At 36.2% G+C, this 14,871-nt stretch overlaps 1 protein-coding gene across 1 annotated transcript in view; it reads left to right on the plus strand.

The window, feature by feature from the left end:
• The window catches only part of GBE1 (1,4-alpha-glucan branching enzyme 1), a 307,590-nt gene that overhangs the window by 234,156 nt on the left and 58,563 nt on the right, over window positions 1–14,871 (plus strand). The gene's annotated exons all lie outside the window — the stretch shown is intronic.

The following is a 14,871-nucleotide window of genomic DNA, read 5'->3' on the forward strand; positions in this document are numbered from 1 at the left end:
CCTATCTGGAGTTTTCACAAGGAATCTCAGATTGGACTTTTGAAAGTCTCTAAAGCCTCTATTATTTGCTGTCCTAAGGTTAGGAAGCCAAGTTCAACAAGCCACACACCTGTGTTGTGTTGGTACTACCTCTTTAATTGAAGCATCCCTCTCTTCTCAGGGTCACTAAGTATGTTAAAATTCCTGGCCTACCAGAAAGTGACCTTTCTGACCACCATGAGGCTACACCATGTCAGCCAGGCACCGTGCCATGTTTCCTGGGTGGGCTTTGGAGGCATTGGATCCAAGACAACCTAGTTACTTAAAAAACAGCTGGTGTAGCCTGACTCAGTGAGCATCATTCTCAAATATGGTGCTCCCAGGAAGGCCGTGATTGCACAATTTGTTTAATTATATCCTGATAAAAAAGTGCAGACCACGAACCTATGCAAATAACTATGTCACAATATAAAGTAAGAATTAAAAAAAAAAAAAAAAACTAAACCCGTTGCCTTCAAGTTGATTCAAACTCGTGATGACTCTGTAGAATAGAGTAGAACTGCCCCACAGGGTTTCCAAAGCTGTAATCTTTACGGAAGCAGACCACCACATCTTTCTTCCACGGAGAAGCTGGTGGGTTCAAACAATCTACCTTTCGGTTAGCAGTCCAAGTGCTTCAGAATTCGTAAGAGGGTCTGCATTCTGGAGGGTTAGATAGAAACTTTAAAATGTTTCATTTTATGTACAAAAGCAGAGCATATTAAATTGTTATGAGCTACAGATAACTTAAGAAGAAAAAGAAAGAGTTTCACTAGGCATCTTGAAAATAAAACCATTTTCCCAACAGAACCAAAATAAAATAGACGTCTGAGTTCATGCAGTCCTATTGTGTTAATTCTTGGATCACTGGATCTAGAGTTAGCATTTCACTTTCATGAAAACCACTTCTGAAAATTATAGAAATGCTGACTCAGTCTATTGCATTAGTCTGAAAGGTATATGAGCCATGTCGTCTCAAAAATCTGTACTCAAGGGTCTATTTTTTGAAGTGTCATTGGTTTGAATTACCTAATACAATTCTTTTCCTGAGACTGTCCTTTATTGAAGATACCAACTCTGGCCTATAGCCTGTAGCTTATAGCGCAGTCTCCTGGCAAGCGCCAGAGTAAGAACAAAGTATCTATAGGTGAAAAGTCTTATGACATCTTCTAATAAGAATAATGCAACAGCCAAGGAAATTTGGTTGTTACTGTGCCATGAAAAATGAAGGTGGTAAATCCATTCCAAACATAATTTTTAGATAATGTATTTATAAAGATAATGAATTAGCCTATTTAAAAAAAAAAAAATGAGCGAATGTTACATCTGGGTTATAAAATTGGATGGACAGAGTTTTTTATAGAAAAAAAAAACTTTGAAAAAAGATATATCAATCCTAAAATATAATTTTTTTAATGCCAAGAATACATATAGTACAAGGTTCAATAAGTCTAGAGTAGAATATAGACATCTGTATTTTTAAGAAGGAAATCCCAGTGGTGTAGCGGTTAAGAGTTCGGCTGCTTACCAAAAGGTCAGCAGTTTGAATCTACCAGGCACTTCTTGGAAACTCTACAGGGCAGTTCTACTCTGTCTGGTAGAGTAGCTATGAGTTGTAATCGACTCACCAGCAATGGGTTTTTTTAATGGATATATTTATGAAACACTGTTGGTGTGTCTGATGGGAATCCCCGATTCAAAATTGTTGACCTGTGAGATGCTAGATGCAAATTAAACAAGTAAACTTGTGGCCAGGTAAACATTTTAAATAATACCTGAGATTATGACTATAGTACTATACAGTTGTGGCCCATTATCATGAATAAAGCACCACCAAGAATATAATAAATGTAGGAAATCTATAAAACAATTCCCTGAGGGTTGGTCACAGTTTTCCTTGAAGATAAAAGCATGGACGGTAAGGCATTGATGGGAATGTCACATAAGGCATATGCTTTCTGAAATATTTATATTAATATTATTTGAACTGTACACATTTAATGTGTCTCTTCTGTTTTAGAACCATAGTAACACATCAGACAAACCTAATTATTTCTAGGAGCTCTTTTTCTATAAGGGCTGTAAATTGACCATATTTATGGTATCAAATATAATATTTAGGTTATTCTTTGGTATTAGAATGACAGATTTTTTGACATTTTAGTCTTACTTTTGTCCTTGAAACAAATCATGTCTTCTAATGTTTAATGCCAGTATGGCATCTTTTTTACTCCTTCATTTCTCTACCAAAATTGATGTCAACAGTCTCCAAATGGCCCCTATAATTTCTTATTATAGATGCTGTTTTATGAAATTTATTATTTCTTCATGAGCTATAATGACTTTAAATTTTTTTTTCCATGTTCTGATCATATCATTGTCATACTTAAGAGTCGTAAATGACTGCAGTGACTTCTAGCTGACCTGTATGCCTTGTGTGAATGATGTCTCATGGGTTTGTCCCTTGATCTCTGTATTCTGGCCAAGGGAGCCTTCTTTCAGTTCATTGAATGTGCCAACCTCCTTCCACTCTGAACTTTGTGAGCCTTTTGCTGTTCCCTCCACCTGGAATCATCCCACTCAAACATCCCCTCCTTTACCTGAGCAAATTCTGTCATCTTCCTTAGGGGAGCCTTTCCTAAAGCCTAAAACAAGGCTAGGCTAGTTTTCTCTAATACATGCTTTTATAGCACCCCGTACTCACCATTCATGGCACTTAACACAATTACCTTTACAAAACTATTAAGTACATGACTCCCTTGATAAATTTAAAGCTCATTGAAAATAAGGGTCATGTGTATCTTATTCAGTATTACATTTCTAGCATCTAGCACAGTATCCAGCATTTCACAAGCCATACATATATATTTCACAAGCTATACATATATATGTATAGCTGTATATATGTGTGTGTCTGCATGTGTATATGTGCGTGTATATATATATATATATATATATATATACACACATACATATGTATAAAAAAAATTGTTGTGGAGTCAATTCGAACTCATAGCAACCCTGTAGAAGGAGAACTGCCCCATAGGGCTTCCAAGGAGCAGCTGGTGAATTCGAACTGCAGACCCATTGGTTAGCAGCCAAACTCTTAACCACAACTGGTGATTGCAGCTACTGAGCTAATTCTAAAAATATTACAAAATCATTTTTTCTTGCTCTATATATAGAATAAGAGATAAAGATTTTGTAATTTTTTTTTTTAGAATTAGTTCTGTAGCTACAATCATCAGTTGTTTTAAGCAAAGTAATTTTTTCAAGTGGTATATAAGAAATTAATATTTTAAAAGACTGATTTAATAAATTCTTCTTGACTAAGAAGCAAACTGATTATTTACTCCTGTTTTAGGGATTTTTAAACTTGTTAACTTTCTAGATGTTTTTCTTCTTTTATGGAAAAAGTGAGTTAAATAAGTAAAATAACAATAGGATAATTTTATAGCTTTTTTATTGAATGTTTTATAAAACTTTGCATTTTGTTTGTGAGGCATTCAGATATATGTTCTGTTTATCAAACATTAATATCAACATGATTTTTCTTGGAACTGTACTTATTTGGCTATTTTGTTTGTTTTGTCCTATATATTACTAATTTTGAATTTATTTCATTTCATTCTATTTTTTGCTTTGGCTAAAGCAGGGAAATATTTGGCATCAGTAGTTTTTTTTTTTTTTCTGTGATTATGAAAGAATCAAATATACAAAGGGAGCAGGGATTGCTAAGTTATTTTTCTAAATTTTATTTTGTTGTTGAGAATATATGCAGCAAAACACACACCAATTCAACAGTTTCTACATGTGCAATTTAGTGACATTGATTACATTCTTCGAGTTCTGTAACCATTCTTACCTTCCTTTTCTGACTTGTTCCTCATTGACATAAACTCACTGCCTCCTAAGGCTCCTATCTAATCTTCTGAGTTGCTGTTGTCAGTTTGATTCCATATAGATAGTTCTTAAAATAACATAATGCTCAAGGCAGACCTTTCTTACTTATTAAGCTAAACTATTGCTTTTTTTTAGGATGACTTCAGGGGATATTTTTGGTTTAAGTTTTAAAGATTATCTCAAGGCATTAGTTTCAGAGGTTCATCCACCCTCCATGGCTCTAGAAAGTCTAGAGTCTGTTAGAATTTTCAATTTTGTTGTGCATTTTCTCCCTTTTGATCAGGATTCTTCTGTGGACTCTTTGATCAGAATGTTTAGTAATGATAGCCAGGCATCATCAGGTTCTTCTGGTCTCATGGCAAAGGAGGCAGTTTTTCATTGAGGCAATTAGCCACACATTCCATATCCTCCTTCTATTCCTCACTCGCCTTCTTTCTCCGTTGCTCCAGGTGTAAGTTATTTTTATATGTTTGTATATATCATTGATCCTAAGAGTTATAATAAATATTAATATAAGTAATTTACATTAGCAGAGGAATCTATAATTTCTAAAGCACTCTCATATGCATCACCTAACTTAATTCTCATAATATTTTACTTTTTCTTTATTATATCTTACTTCAGAAGGAACCTGAGGGGGAAACTTAGAGATTTACTACACTAGGTAAATATTCCAAGTCCCATTTTGCTAAAGCTGAAATTCAGATAAGGGGACATGCCTAATGTTTGCTTCATTGTTGACTAATCAAATATCTTATTTAATAACTTCAGAAAAAAATCTTTCAAAACTTTGTTTCAGGAACAGCAATCTTTTTATTGGTGGTCTTTGGAAGGAAGGAAGTTTTCTTGTTTCTCCCCTGGTTTGACTTCATCTTCTTGAGTTTCATCATATACAGATAGATATTTAAATGCATAGGGACCTGAATCACTTTATCACTTTCAGTACTGTTGTGTTCGTATTCCACTTGTTCGAAAAGTCTTTGAACCAAAGTAAGAATTATTCTTGCAACAGCAGCTTTGCTTTCTCAGTTGTCATTTTCTTCTTCCTCTTGGGGATTGTAGCATTATAGAAGAACACTTTCTAAATGAGCTCACCTTCATCTGATTTAAATTTTAATGCTGCATATAACTCTCTGGGTATGCCTCAAAACATAAATGGTTCAGATTTCTCATTTAAAAAAAATTCTGAACTAGCAGAGTTAAATAAGCAAAACTAGCAGCGTTTCACTACTCTGATATGGCACAGTAGTTCAGAAAACTGAAAACTCATGTCGTAATCATAAAACGTCTTCTCCATGATATCGGATGTTAATGCATAAGCTAAAATATCAGAAGTAATGTGGAATCAACTGGACTCATTAATTTGTTTGCTCATTCATTCCTTCAAATTAAGCTCATTGTTTCCACGCCCAGGGTCTTCTCTCTCCAACAGAGAAATGGAAAATCAAGGAAAATAAGTAGAAAGGTGAACGAGAAACTATGTGTGTAGATACCTATAGGGGTAATGAATGTAAGGGGTCAAACTCTCATAATTCTCTCTCTCCCTATCCTGCAACCTTGAATGTACTTCTTTCTTAATCCGTTTATCTTTGTTTCGGAATAATACTTTGCATTCTCTGTTAAAGTAGACTTCAGGCTCTGAAAGTACTGTCTTAACTTTAAAATGCCAGTTCTGACCATTAAAAGCAGTTGTGTTATCTTTATCTTTCATACAGGTCATAGTAAAAGATCAAAATAGAGTTACTTTTCCATTTCCCAACATTTATGGACAAATGTCCAAAGAATTATGTTCATGGTTTTTATGTAGGCTCTTTGGAAACTCATGCCTTCTTTGATTCTAACTGAATTCAGAACCAGTATTTTTGTAAGACTGGAAGGGCAAATACTGACGGTCCCTATATGGTCCAAATGGTTAAAGATTTGGCTGATAACTGAAAGGTTGGAAGTTCAAGTCCATCCAGAGGTACCTCAGAAGAAAGGCCTGGCAATTTACTTTTGAATAATTAAAAAAAATAATAATTAGCCATTGAAAATCCTGTGGAGCTCATAGGGTCACCGTGAGTCAGAATCAACTTGGTATTAACTGGTTTGTTTTTGTTTTTATTGTTAAAATTCAAACTTCAAAATTTTAAAGACATACTTCATAGATCTGAGTGGGGTGCTTTTCAAAAACATTTGCCTCTGTCAGAATTTGTGCAACTTTACTGTGTATGAATGCCTCATATTGGTCTCCCTCCTCTCCCTTTTCAGATTAGGAGTATTCCATATATGTGAAGAGCTCATAGCATATCACTCATAATTTTTGGGAAGAATATCTGTGACTTTGGGAGAACAAGCACAGCCTGGTAGTCAGTAGACCAGTTTGTGTTCTGGGCTCTGCACTGACAATAAGGGCACTTTCAACAAGTTGTGCAGCTTCTCTGTAACTTAGATTTCTGTAAAATAAGGGTCAATTATATATTTTAAAGCTGCTTTCTAATTTAAAATGTTGATTTCAAGGTTAATTAGAACCTTTATAGGGGAACCACCTAGTGACTCATATATTTTATTCTGAAAATCAGTATAGTTTTTGGTTTTGTGAGAAATAAATAAGCACAGAAAAATATCAAGTATTTGCTTTCTACAAATTGGAACAATTTTTTGTTAAACATTTTAATGTGGTATATTTGAATCATGGAGAGTACACTTACCTTCTCATATATGTGACCATGACTTCTAGTTTTCTCTTTTAATACTTCTCCTCAAAATGTTAGCTGGGCACTGGATGGAGGGAATAAAGAACACATTACTCAGGTTCCCTAGAAAGCCTGGTAAGGCCATATGACTAAGCTAGGCCAATGGGATATGAGTGCTAGTTACGTGTGTACAACAGGTCATGCCTTTTAAAAGGCAGAAGTATACACATCTCTGCTCCCTTGCCCTACTAGCTGGGGTACAATGTAGTGGGGAAGGGCAGAAAAATAATGTAAGAAGATATTAGTTAGTGTTTAAATAGTGCTATCCATTTTTTTATCCATTACTTTTATGATTTTAATATTTTTGAATACCATTATTTTGCAGCTTACCTGCCCTATAAGCATTTTTATCTTAGTTTTGAAACTGAAGTAAATTTTACTTGCAATGGCCTACATTTAAATTAGCTTTTTAAAAGTATTTCCTCATTGTATACACTTAATAGTACTAATATCATAACTACTGTCCTCGAAGCATCAATTTTTTTTTCAGATATAAATTTAAATGCCCCATAGACCAATCAGTGATTAGTGAATTGAGGTAACATTTTATGTCGAGCATAGCTTTTCTAATACAGTCACATGCAGTTAATCTAGTATTCTTTTGAAGGTGTTTATTGAATTCCTTTACATGTGCAACATATCTCCTTTGGGAAAACAGTTGGAAGGCTTATGGCATTAAGGTATTTTATAGTTTGTTCTAGATACTATCCTTGCAATCTGTGTATTGTTATTTCTCTCCCTCCCTCCCTTTCTTTCTCTTACTCTGTTCTCCATAAAGCGTTAGGAATTTTTAGATATCCCTGCTTTCATTCACATATGCATTAATTCAGATAGTATTAAGTTCCCATTTATGCCAGGAACTGTTACAGGTACTATGCTAAATGCTGGAGATGCAACAGTGGACAGATTAGATATAGACCCTGCCCTCATGGAGCTTATTTTCTACTTGGGCAGCAAACTAAAAATGATGAGTAAAAAACAAAAGCCCTGCAAGCTATGATAAGTGACATGAAGATAACAAAACTGTGTCAAAATAGACGAGCGTGGTTGTAAACTAAATCTTTAAAGATTTAACATGCCTTGTAAAGAGTACAGAGAACAGCTATCTAAAGAGAGGTAACAGTGTTCAAAGGCCCTGAGAAGGGAAAAAGCTTGGGCCATTCAAGTGAATGTACATCAGTGTAGTTGGAGCTTAGTCAGGAGTTTCAGGGGCAGAGATATTAAATTGGAAAGATGAGCAGGAATTAGATCGTAAAGAGCTTTATGGACTTTGGTAATTGGGTGGATATTGCATTCCAAGTTCAAATGGGTTTTAAGGAGAATTACGAAGGTCCAATCCACGTTTTAAGAAGATAACTTGTATTCTTTGAAAGATTGAGTGGGTAAGAGTGAAAACAGAGCGATGAGTCAGAGGTTGTTGAAGTAGTCAAGAAGAGTGATGGTAGTGGCAGTGGAGATGGAAAGAGTCCCAAAGAGTCAAGATATATTTTGGAAGTAGAACTCATTAACAAGCCTTAGAGATAGTTTGGATGTGGGGTGTGAGAAAAAGAGAGGAACCAAAGGATAATTTCAAGATTTTTGGCTTAAGCAACAGTAGATGGTAGTACAACTTAAAAATATGAGAAAAATAGGGTTAGGAAATCAGGTTAGGAATGAAGTGTGGAGATTAGTTTCAGACATGTTATATTCACGTTTCTTTGAAATACTTAAGTGAAATGACAAACAACTGGAACTCAGAGTAGATATCAAGGCTGGAGAAATCAAAATTGAAGGACCTCCGCATATGAATATTGCTAGAACCATGATCCTGATGAAGTTGATTGGGTAGTAGTTCTTAACTTCATAACCATGACTCAAAAAGAAAAGAGGGCTAAGGAAAGGGCCCAAAGGAAAACCAGTATTTTGTAGAGTAAACAAAGCCAGCAAACACAACTGAGAAGGAATGATGAAAGGAGAGAAAAATTACAAGAGTGAATCAGCATGAAAACCAAGAGAGTATAGTTGAAAAATGTTGGTCACCCATGCTGAATGATGCTAACAGGTTGAATAAAATGAGGACAAGTAAGTATCCAGTGATGAACTACAGAAGAGTGAGTTTGAGGGGATGGTGAGGGTAAAACCAGATTGGAGTAGGTTTAACAGGGAGAAGCCAGATTGGAGTGGGTTTAATGGGTAGAAGCCAGATTGGAGTGGAATAAATAGAGAAGACAATTTTGGAAACAGCTCTTTGTAAAGTTTTATCTAAGAAAGGGAGAGGATAAATAAGGTGGTATTTGGAATAGGAAGGAGAAACAATAGAAGTTTGTTTTATTATGAAATATAAGAACCACTTGTGTTCATATGGGGCTTATTTAAACAGGATGATTACACAGTGAGAGTAAGATTGATAAAGAAATGAAAGTAGATGCCTGAAGGAACAACTATAGGGTGCAGAGCACAAGTGGACGAGATCAATATGGACCCAAAAATGTGTGCTTTAGCCACAGAAAAAAGAAGAGACTAGATGCAGGTGTAGGCTAGTTGTAAGTGGAACTGTGTGAAGAAGAGGAAGTTCATGCTTGATATCTTTTATATTCTGAATGAGGTATGAACTGAATTCATCATTTTAGAATAAGAGTAGGAAAGAGTGAGAGATACTTGAAAAAAAAAGAGTAGAAGATAATGAAAGAGACATCTCTAGGAGTGAGAATACTACAGAGCCGTAGCAAGATGTCCAAGAAATATTGCATGCTTATTTGAGATTTGTAATCAAGACTAAAAAATTAGATCAGTAGTCTTGGTTGTATGACTTTTTTCTAGAAGACCAGGGTTTATCAAAGATTGGGATTTTGTCAAAACTGGTTTCAGCAAGTCTGCTCTGATTCACGGCAACTCCATATGTGTCAGAGTAGAACTGTGCTCCATCGGGTTTTCAATGTGGCTGATTTTTCAGACAAACATTACCAGGCCTTTCTTCCAAGGCACCTCTGGGTAGACTCAAATCTCCAGCCTTTTGGATAACGGCCAAATGCATTAACCATTTACTTCTCAAGGACTCCAAATCAGTTGCCCTGGAGTCAATTCTGACTTGTCAAGCACCTGCCGAAAAGAAGCGAGAGTTTGTCAAGTATTAGAAAATAAGTGATATAATAGAGAACCAGTAAATCACTGATTCTCAAAACTGTCCGCACATTAGAATCAGGTAGAGAATTAAAAAAAAATACTGCTGTCTGTGTACCATCCCTAGAAATTGTGATTTGATTGGTCAGGGTGTGACATGGGCTTTGGAATATTTCAAAGACTCCCAGGAGATTGTTGTTGTTGTTAGTTGCTGTTGAGCCTCTTCCAACACATGGCGACCCTTGTGGGCAGAGTAGAACTGCTCCATAGGGTTTTCAAGGCTGTGACCTTTCAGAAGCAGATCACCAGGCCTGTGTTTGCAGGTGCCTCTGGCTGAGTTCGAACAGCTAACCATTCAGCTAGTAGTCTAGCATTTAACTCTGTGCCACGCGGCAACTCCCCAGGTGATTCTTAGGCCTAGGAAATGAAGACAGCATTCCAAAAGTATGTAGAAGATATATGGAAATTCTCTGCTTAGAAATCCTAAAGGGTACATTAGGTAGATTTAGAAGGAAGGGAAGGGCCTTGGTAGATAAGGCTATGTAAAAATATGTAGAGAGTCCATAATGAACGACCACAAACCTGGACTTGGACTTCTCATAGCAAACAAGGCAAGCAGGGAGTTTTTCTGGGTGTTGCTGAGAAGCTTTCTAAAATATATTTTTATCAATTCATGAAAGCAATTTAAACCAGAAACCATTTCAGCTTTTCTTGTATTGCTTGATCTATGTGTATAAAAACTAAAATCATTACAATGGAGAACAAATTATGTTGTTGTTGTCGTTTACAATGAGGGTCATTTGGTATGTGTACATACGTTTTTACTGCTTTCTTATTTTAGAATTTCATTACCATGATGTTATTCTGGTTTCTGTAATGAATGATACCTGTGGAGAAAGAGGCATAATTACAAACTGGCAATTTTCTCTCTCAGCGGTATTACGAAATTTCCATTACTAAATCTGAAGAATTTTCTGGATATGATTACATTGTATTTTGACATTTGAAAATTCTGTAGGACAGTCTTTAATGAATACTTTACTTTCTTCCTAGAGCCACAGGGAAAGCTGGATGGATTCTGTTGTGCATTTATTGACAGCTACATTGTACTTTGGGGTAAAAATGTGTGATCTTGCTTCAGATCTTCCATCTGTGATTGCTTAGTGTCAAACTTGTAAATTCTTTTCTTTTTTCTGATAGATAAGAATACAATAAAAATTTAAAGTGTCTTCCTGCTAAGTGTTGGAATTGAAGCAGTTATGGAAAGACAAAATCTGTTCTCCTGAACAGTGGGAGTGCTAATTTCTGGCATTTTCTCTTAGCTTGTTGAGGCAAGTCTACTGAATATAACACGACTAGTAGAAGACTATAAAACTGAGCTGTGAAAAACTGCAAAATTCTCATATGAGTGCTTGTAAATGGCTTGAAGCCCTGTTAAAATGCTCAGAGACGCAAATGGAGTATATTTTAAGTGGCACAGACTTAAAAATAATGGCTGCAGTTTGATTCATGCCATAGGGTATGACGTTGTTCTGCAATTAAGGAAGGGGTGCTAGAATTACTCGGGAAGCTTTGAAATACTGAAGCCCTAGCCCCACCCTGGATCATTTAAGCCAGTATCTCTGCGGGTGAAGCTCAACAGTAGTAGTTTTTAAAAATCTCACCACATAATTTTAACCTGTGGAAATCCATCATAGAAATCCAATGATGGAGTGAAATGCAAAGGTGCAAACTGGGCCAGAGACAGATAGGTCTGGACTCTGGGCCACCACTGCGGCCTGCTGATGGGATCTCATCTTTCCCCTTCCCCCATCAGTATTGGAAATGCTGCTTCTTTCAGACTAGCATTCATAGACAAACCTCAAAATCCTTGCTGGTGACCATAATCGGGGGGAAAGAGACACTTTAGAGAAACTTCACTTTAACTTGTTGAAGAACGTTTCTGATTCTGATGCAATTTATCCACGTTTTCTCTAGCCCACCCACAGTGAGCAAAATGAATACATCAAATCCTTTACAAATAGGAAAAGGGTATTGTCTTAGTCATCTAGTGCTGCTATAATGGAAGTACCACAAGTGGATGGCTTTAATGAACAGAAGCTTATTCTCTCACAGTCTGGTAGGCTAGAAATCCAAATTAAGGGTATCAGCTTCAGGGGAAGGCTCTGGAGGAAGGTTCTTGTCATTAATTTTGCCTTGGTCTGGGAGCATCTCAGCACAGGAACCCCGGGTCCAAAGGACACACTCTGCTCCCGGTACTGCTTTCTTGGTGTTATGAGGTCACCCTCTCTGCTTACCTCTCTCTTTTGTATCTCAAAAGAGGTTGGTTTAAGACACTATCTAATCTTGTAGAGCTCATCAGTATGACTGCCGATAATCCATCTCATTAACATCATAGTGACAGGATTTACAACACATGGGGAAATCACATCAGATGACAAAATGTTAGACGAACATACAATACTGGGAATCGGACCTAGCCAAGTTGACAGATATTTTTGGGGAACACAATTTAATCCATGGCAGGTATACCAATAATGTGGATGTTGAGAGAAAAAAAGAAACAAGTAAGCTCAACTATCTGTCTCTAACTGCCCCCATGTGCTTTGTTATCTATATGGATGTATATGCAGCACACACAAACAGGTATATGCATATGCCTACAGATACCTGTATACACGCACATGCAATTACTCACATATGCCTTCCTATACACGTAAATGTTTTCACATCTACCTACATAACCACACACATATTTTTTTTGGATGTTGTTACTGTTGTTGCAATATTGTATATGTTATAGTATTTATCAAAATTGTCCCTTTTTCTTGTTAACTTCTTAGTGTCTTACCTTTGTCAAGTTGTGCTGACTTCACCCATATTTGGTATTGCCTTTCCCATCACCAAAAATACGAAGTGTCTCCTATCCAGAAAATGATCCCCTCTCCCTCCCATCCATGGTAACCATCAAAGAACATTGCTCTCTGTGTGTATATATATTCTTGACTTTTTATAATAGTGGGACCACACAATATTTATCTTTTTGTATTGACTTATTTCACTCTACATAATATTGTCCAGATTCATCCATATTATGTTTCACAGACTCATTATTCTTTATATTTGTTTAGTGTTCCATTGTATGTATCCAGCACAATTTGTTTATCCATTCATCCTTTGATGGGCAGTTAGATTGTTTCCATCTTTTGCTGCAATGAGCATAGGTATGCATATATCTATTAGTGCCCCTACTCTTATACCTCTTGAATATATACCTGAAAGTGGGATTGCTGAATCATAAGGCATTTCTATTTCTAGCTTTTTTTAGGAAGTGCCGTACAGTTTTCCATAGTAGTTGTACCATTTTACAATCCCATTAGCAATATGTATAAGAGTTCCAGTCTCCACACAACCTCAACAGCATTTTTTTTTTTTTAATCATTGCATTTTTGCAGGGGTGAGATTGTATCTCATTGTAGCTTTGATTTTTTTTTTTTTTTTTAAGGGCTAATGATTGTGAGCATCTTTTAATATATTTGTTGGCCACCTCAATGTCCTTTTTGGTGAAGTGTCTGTTCATGTCTTTTGCCCATTTTTTAATTGGATTGTTTGTCTTTTTATTGTTGAGTTGTTGAAGTTTTCTATATATTTTAGAGATTAGACCTTTATCAGATATGTTGTTGCCAAAGATTTTTTCCCAGTCTATAGATTCTCTTTTTACTCTATTGATAAAATCTTATGATGAACATAAGTATTTACTTGTTAGGAGGTCCCAGTTATCTAATTTATCTTGTCATTTGTGCATTTTCAGTTGTGTTTAATAGGCCGTTAATGCTGAAAACTAGACTCCCAGTTTTGCCCCTGTATTACCTTCCAGGAACTTTTTAGTTTTAGGTTTTACATTTTGGTCTTTGATTGGTTTTGAGTTCCTTCTTGTGCATGATGTGAGGTTTGTATCCTTTTTCATTTTTCTGCCAGTGGATATCCAGTTTTGCCAGCACCATTTGTTAAAGAGACTGTTTCTTCCCCATTGAAAGGACTTTGCCCTTTTGTCAAAGATCAGCTGCCTGTAGATGAATAGATTTACTTCTAGGATCTCAATTCTATTCCGTTGGTCTATGCGTCTGTCATTGAACCCCAGTACAATGGTGTTTTGATTATCATGGCTATCTAATAACTTTTGGGATAGGGAAGTGTGAGACCTGCTACTTTGTTTTTCTTCTTCAAATACCACTTTAGCTATGTGGGGACTCTTTCCTTTCCATATAAAGTTGGAAATTAGTTTTTTTCCATTCTTCATTAAAGAATGGTGTTGGTATTTGGATTAGGATTGCATTATATCTCTATATCGCTTTTGGTAGCATTGACATTTTCACAATGTTAAGTCTTCCAACCCATGAGCATGGAGTATTTTTCCAGTAATGTAGCCCTCTTTCAGTTTCTTGCAGTAGTGCTTTATAATTTCCCTTATATAAGTCTTTTACATACCTGGTTAGGTTTATTCCTAGGTGTTTTATCTTTTGGGGGCTATTGTAAATGGTATCATTTTCTTGATTTCCTTTTTGGAGTCCTACTTGATAGTGTAGAAGAATGCAACTTATGTTTACGTATTGATCTTGTACCCTGCCTCTTTGCTGAATCCTTCTATTAGTTCTAGTAACTTTCTTGTGAAATATCTGGGATTTTCTATATATAGGATCATGTCATCTGTGAATACGGTTGTTTAACTCCTTTCTTTCTAATTTGGATATCCTTTGTCTTAGGCTGGGTTCTCTAGAGAAGAAAAACCAGTAAAGAGGATAACTAGAGAGAGAGAGAGAGAGAGAGAGAGAGATTTATATCAAGGCAATGGCTACGCAGTTATAGAGGCTGGAACATCCCCAGTCTGTGGGTCAGGATAGAGGCTTCTTCTGATTCACAGGGGCTGGTGAACCCAAGATCGGCATGCCAGAGAGCAGGCTTTTGCTCACAGGCTGTGAAGATTGATGAATCCTGAGTTCAGCAGGCAAGACCACAAGTTAGCTGCTAGCTCATGTCCCAAGAACTGGAGGTCAGATGAAAAGAGCCAGCTGCAGGATCCAGAACGAGACATTTGTTAACTATATCCAAGTTATGT

Source organism: Loxodonta africana, chromosome 20 (genome assembly GCF_030014295.1).
Source record: "Loxodonta africana isolate mLoxAfr1 chromosome 20, mLoxAfr1.hap2, whole genome shotgun sequence".
NCBI lineage: Eukaryota > Metazoa > Chordata > Mammalia > Proboscidea > Elephantidae > Loxodonta > Loxodonta africana.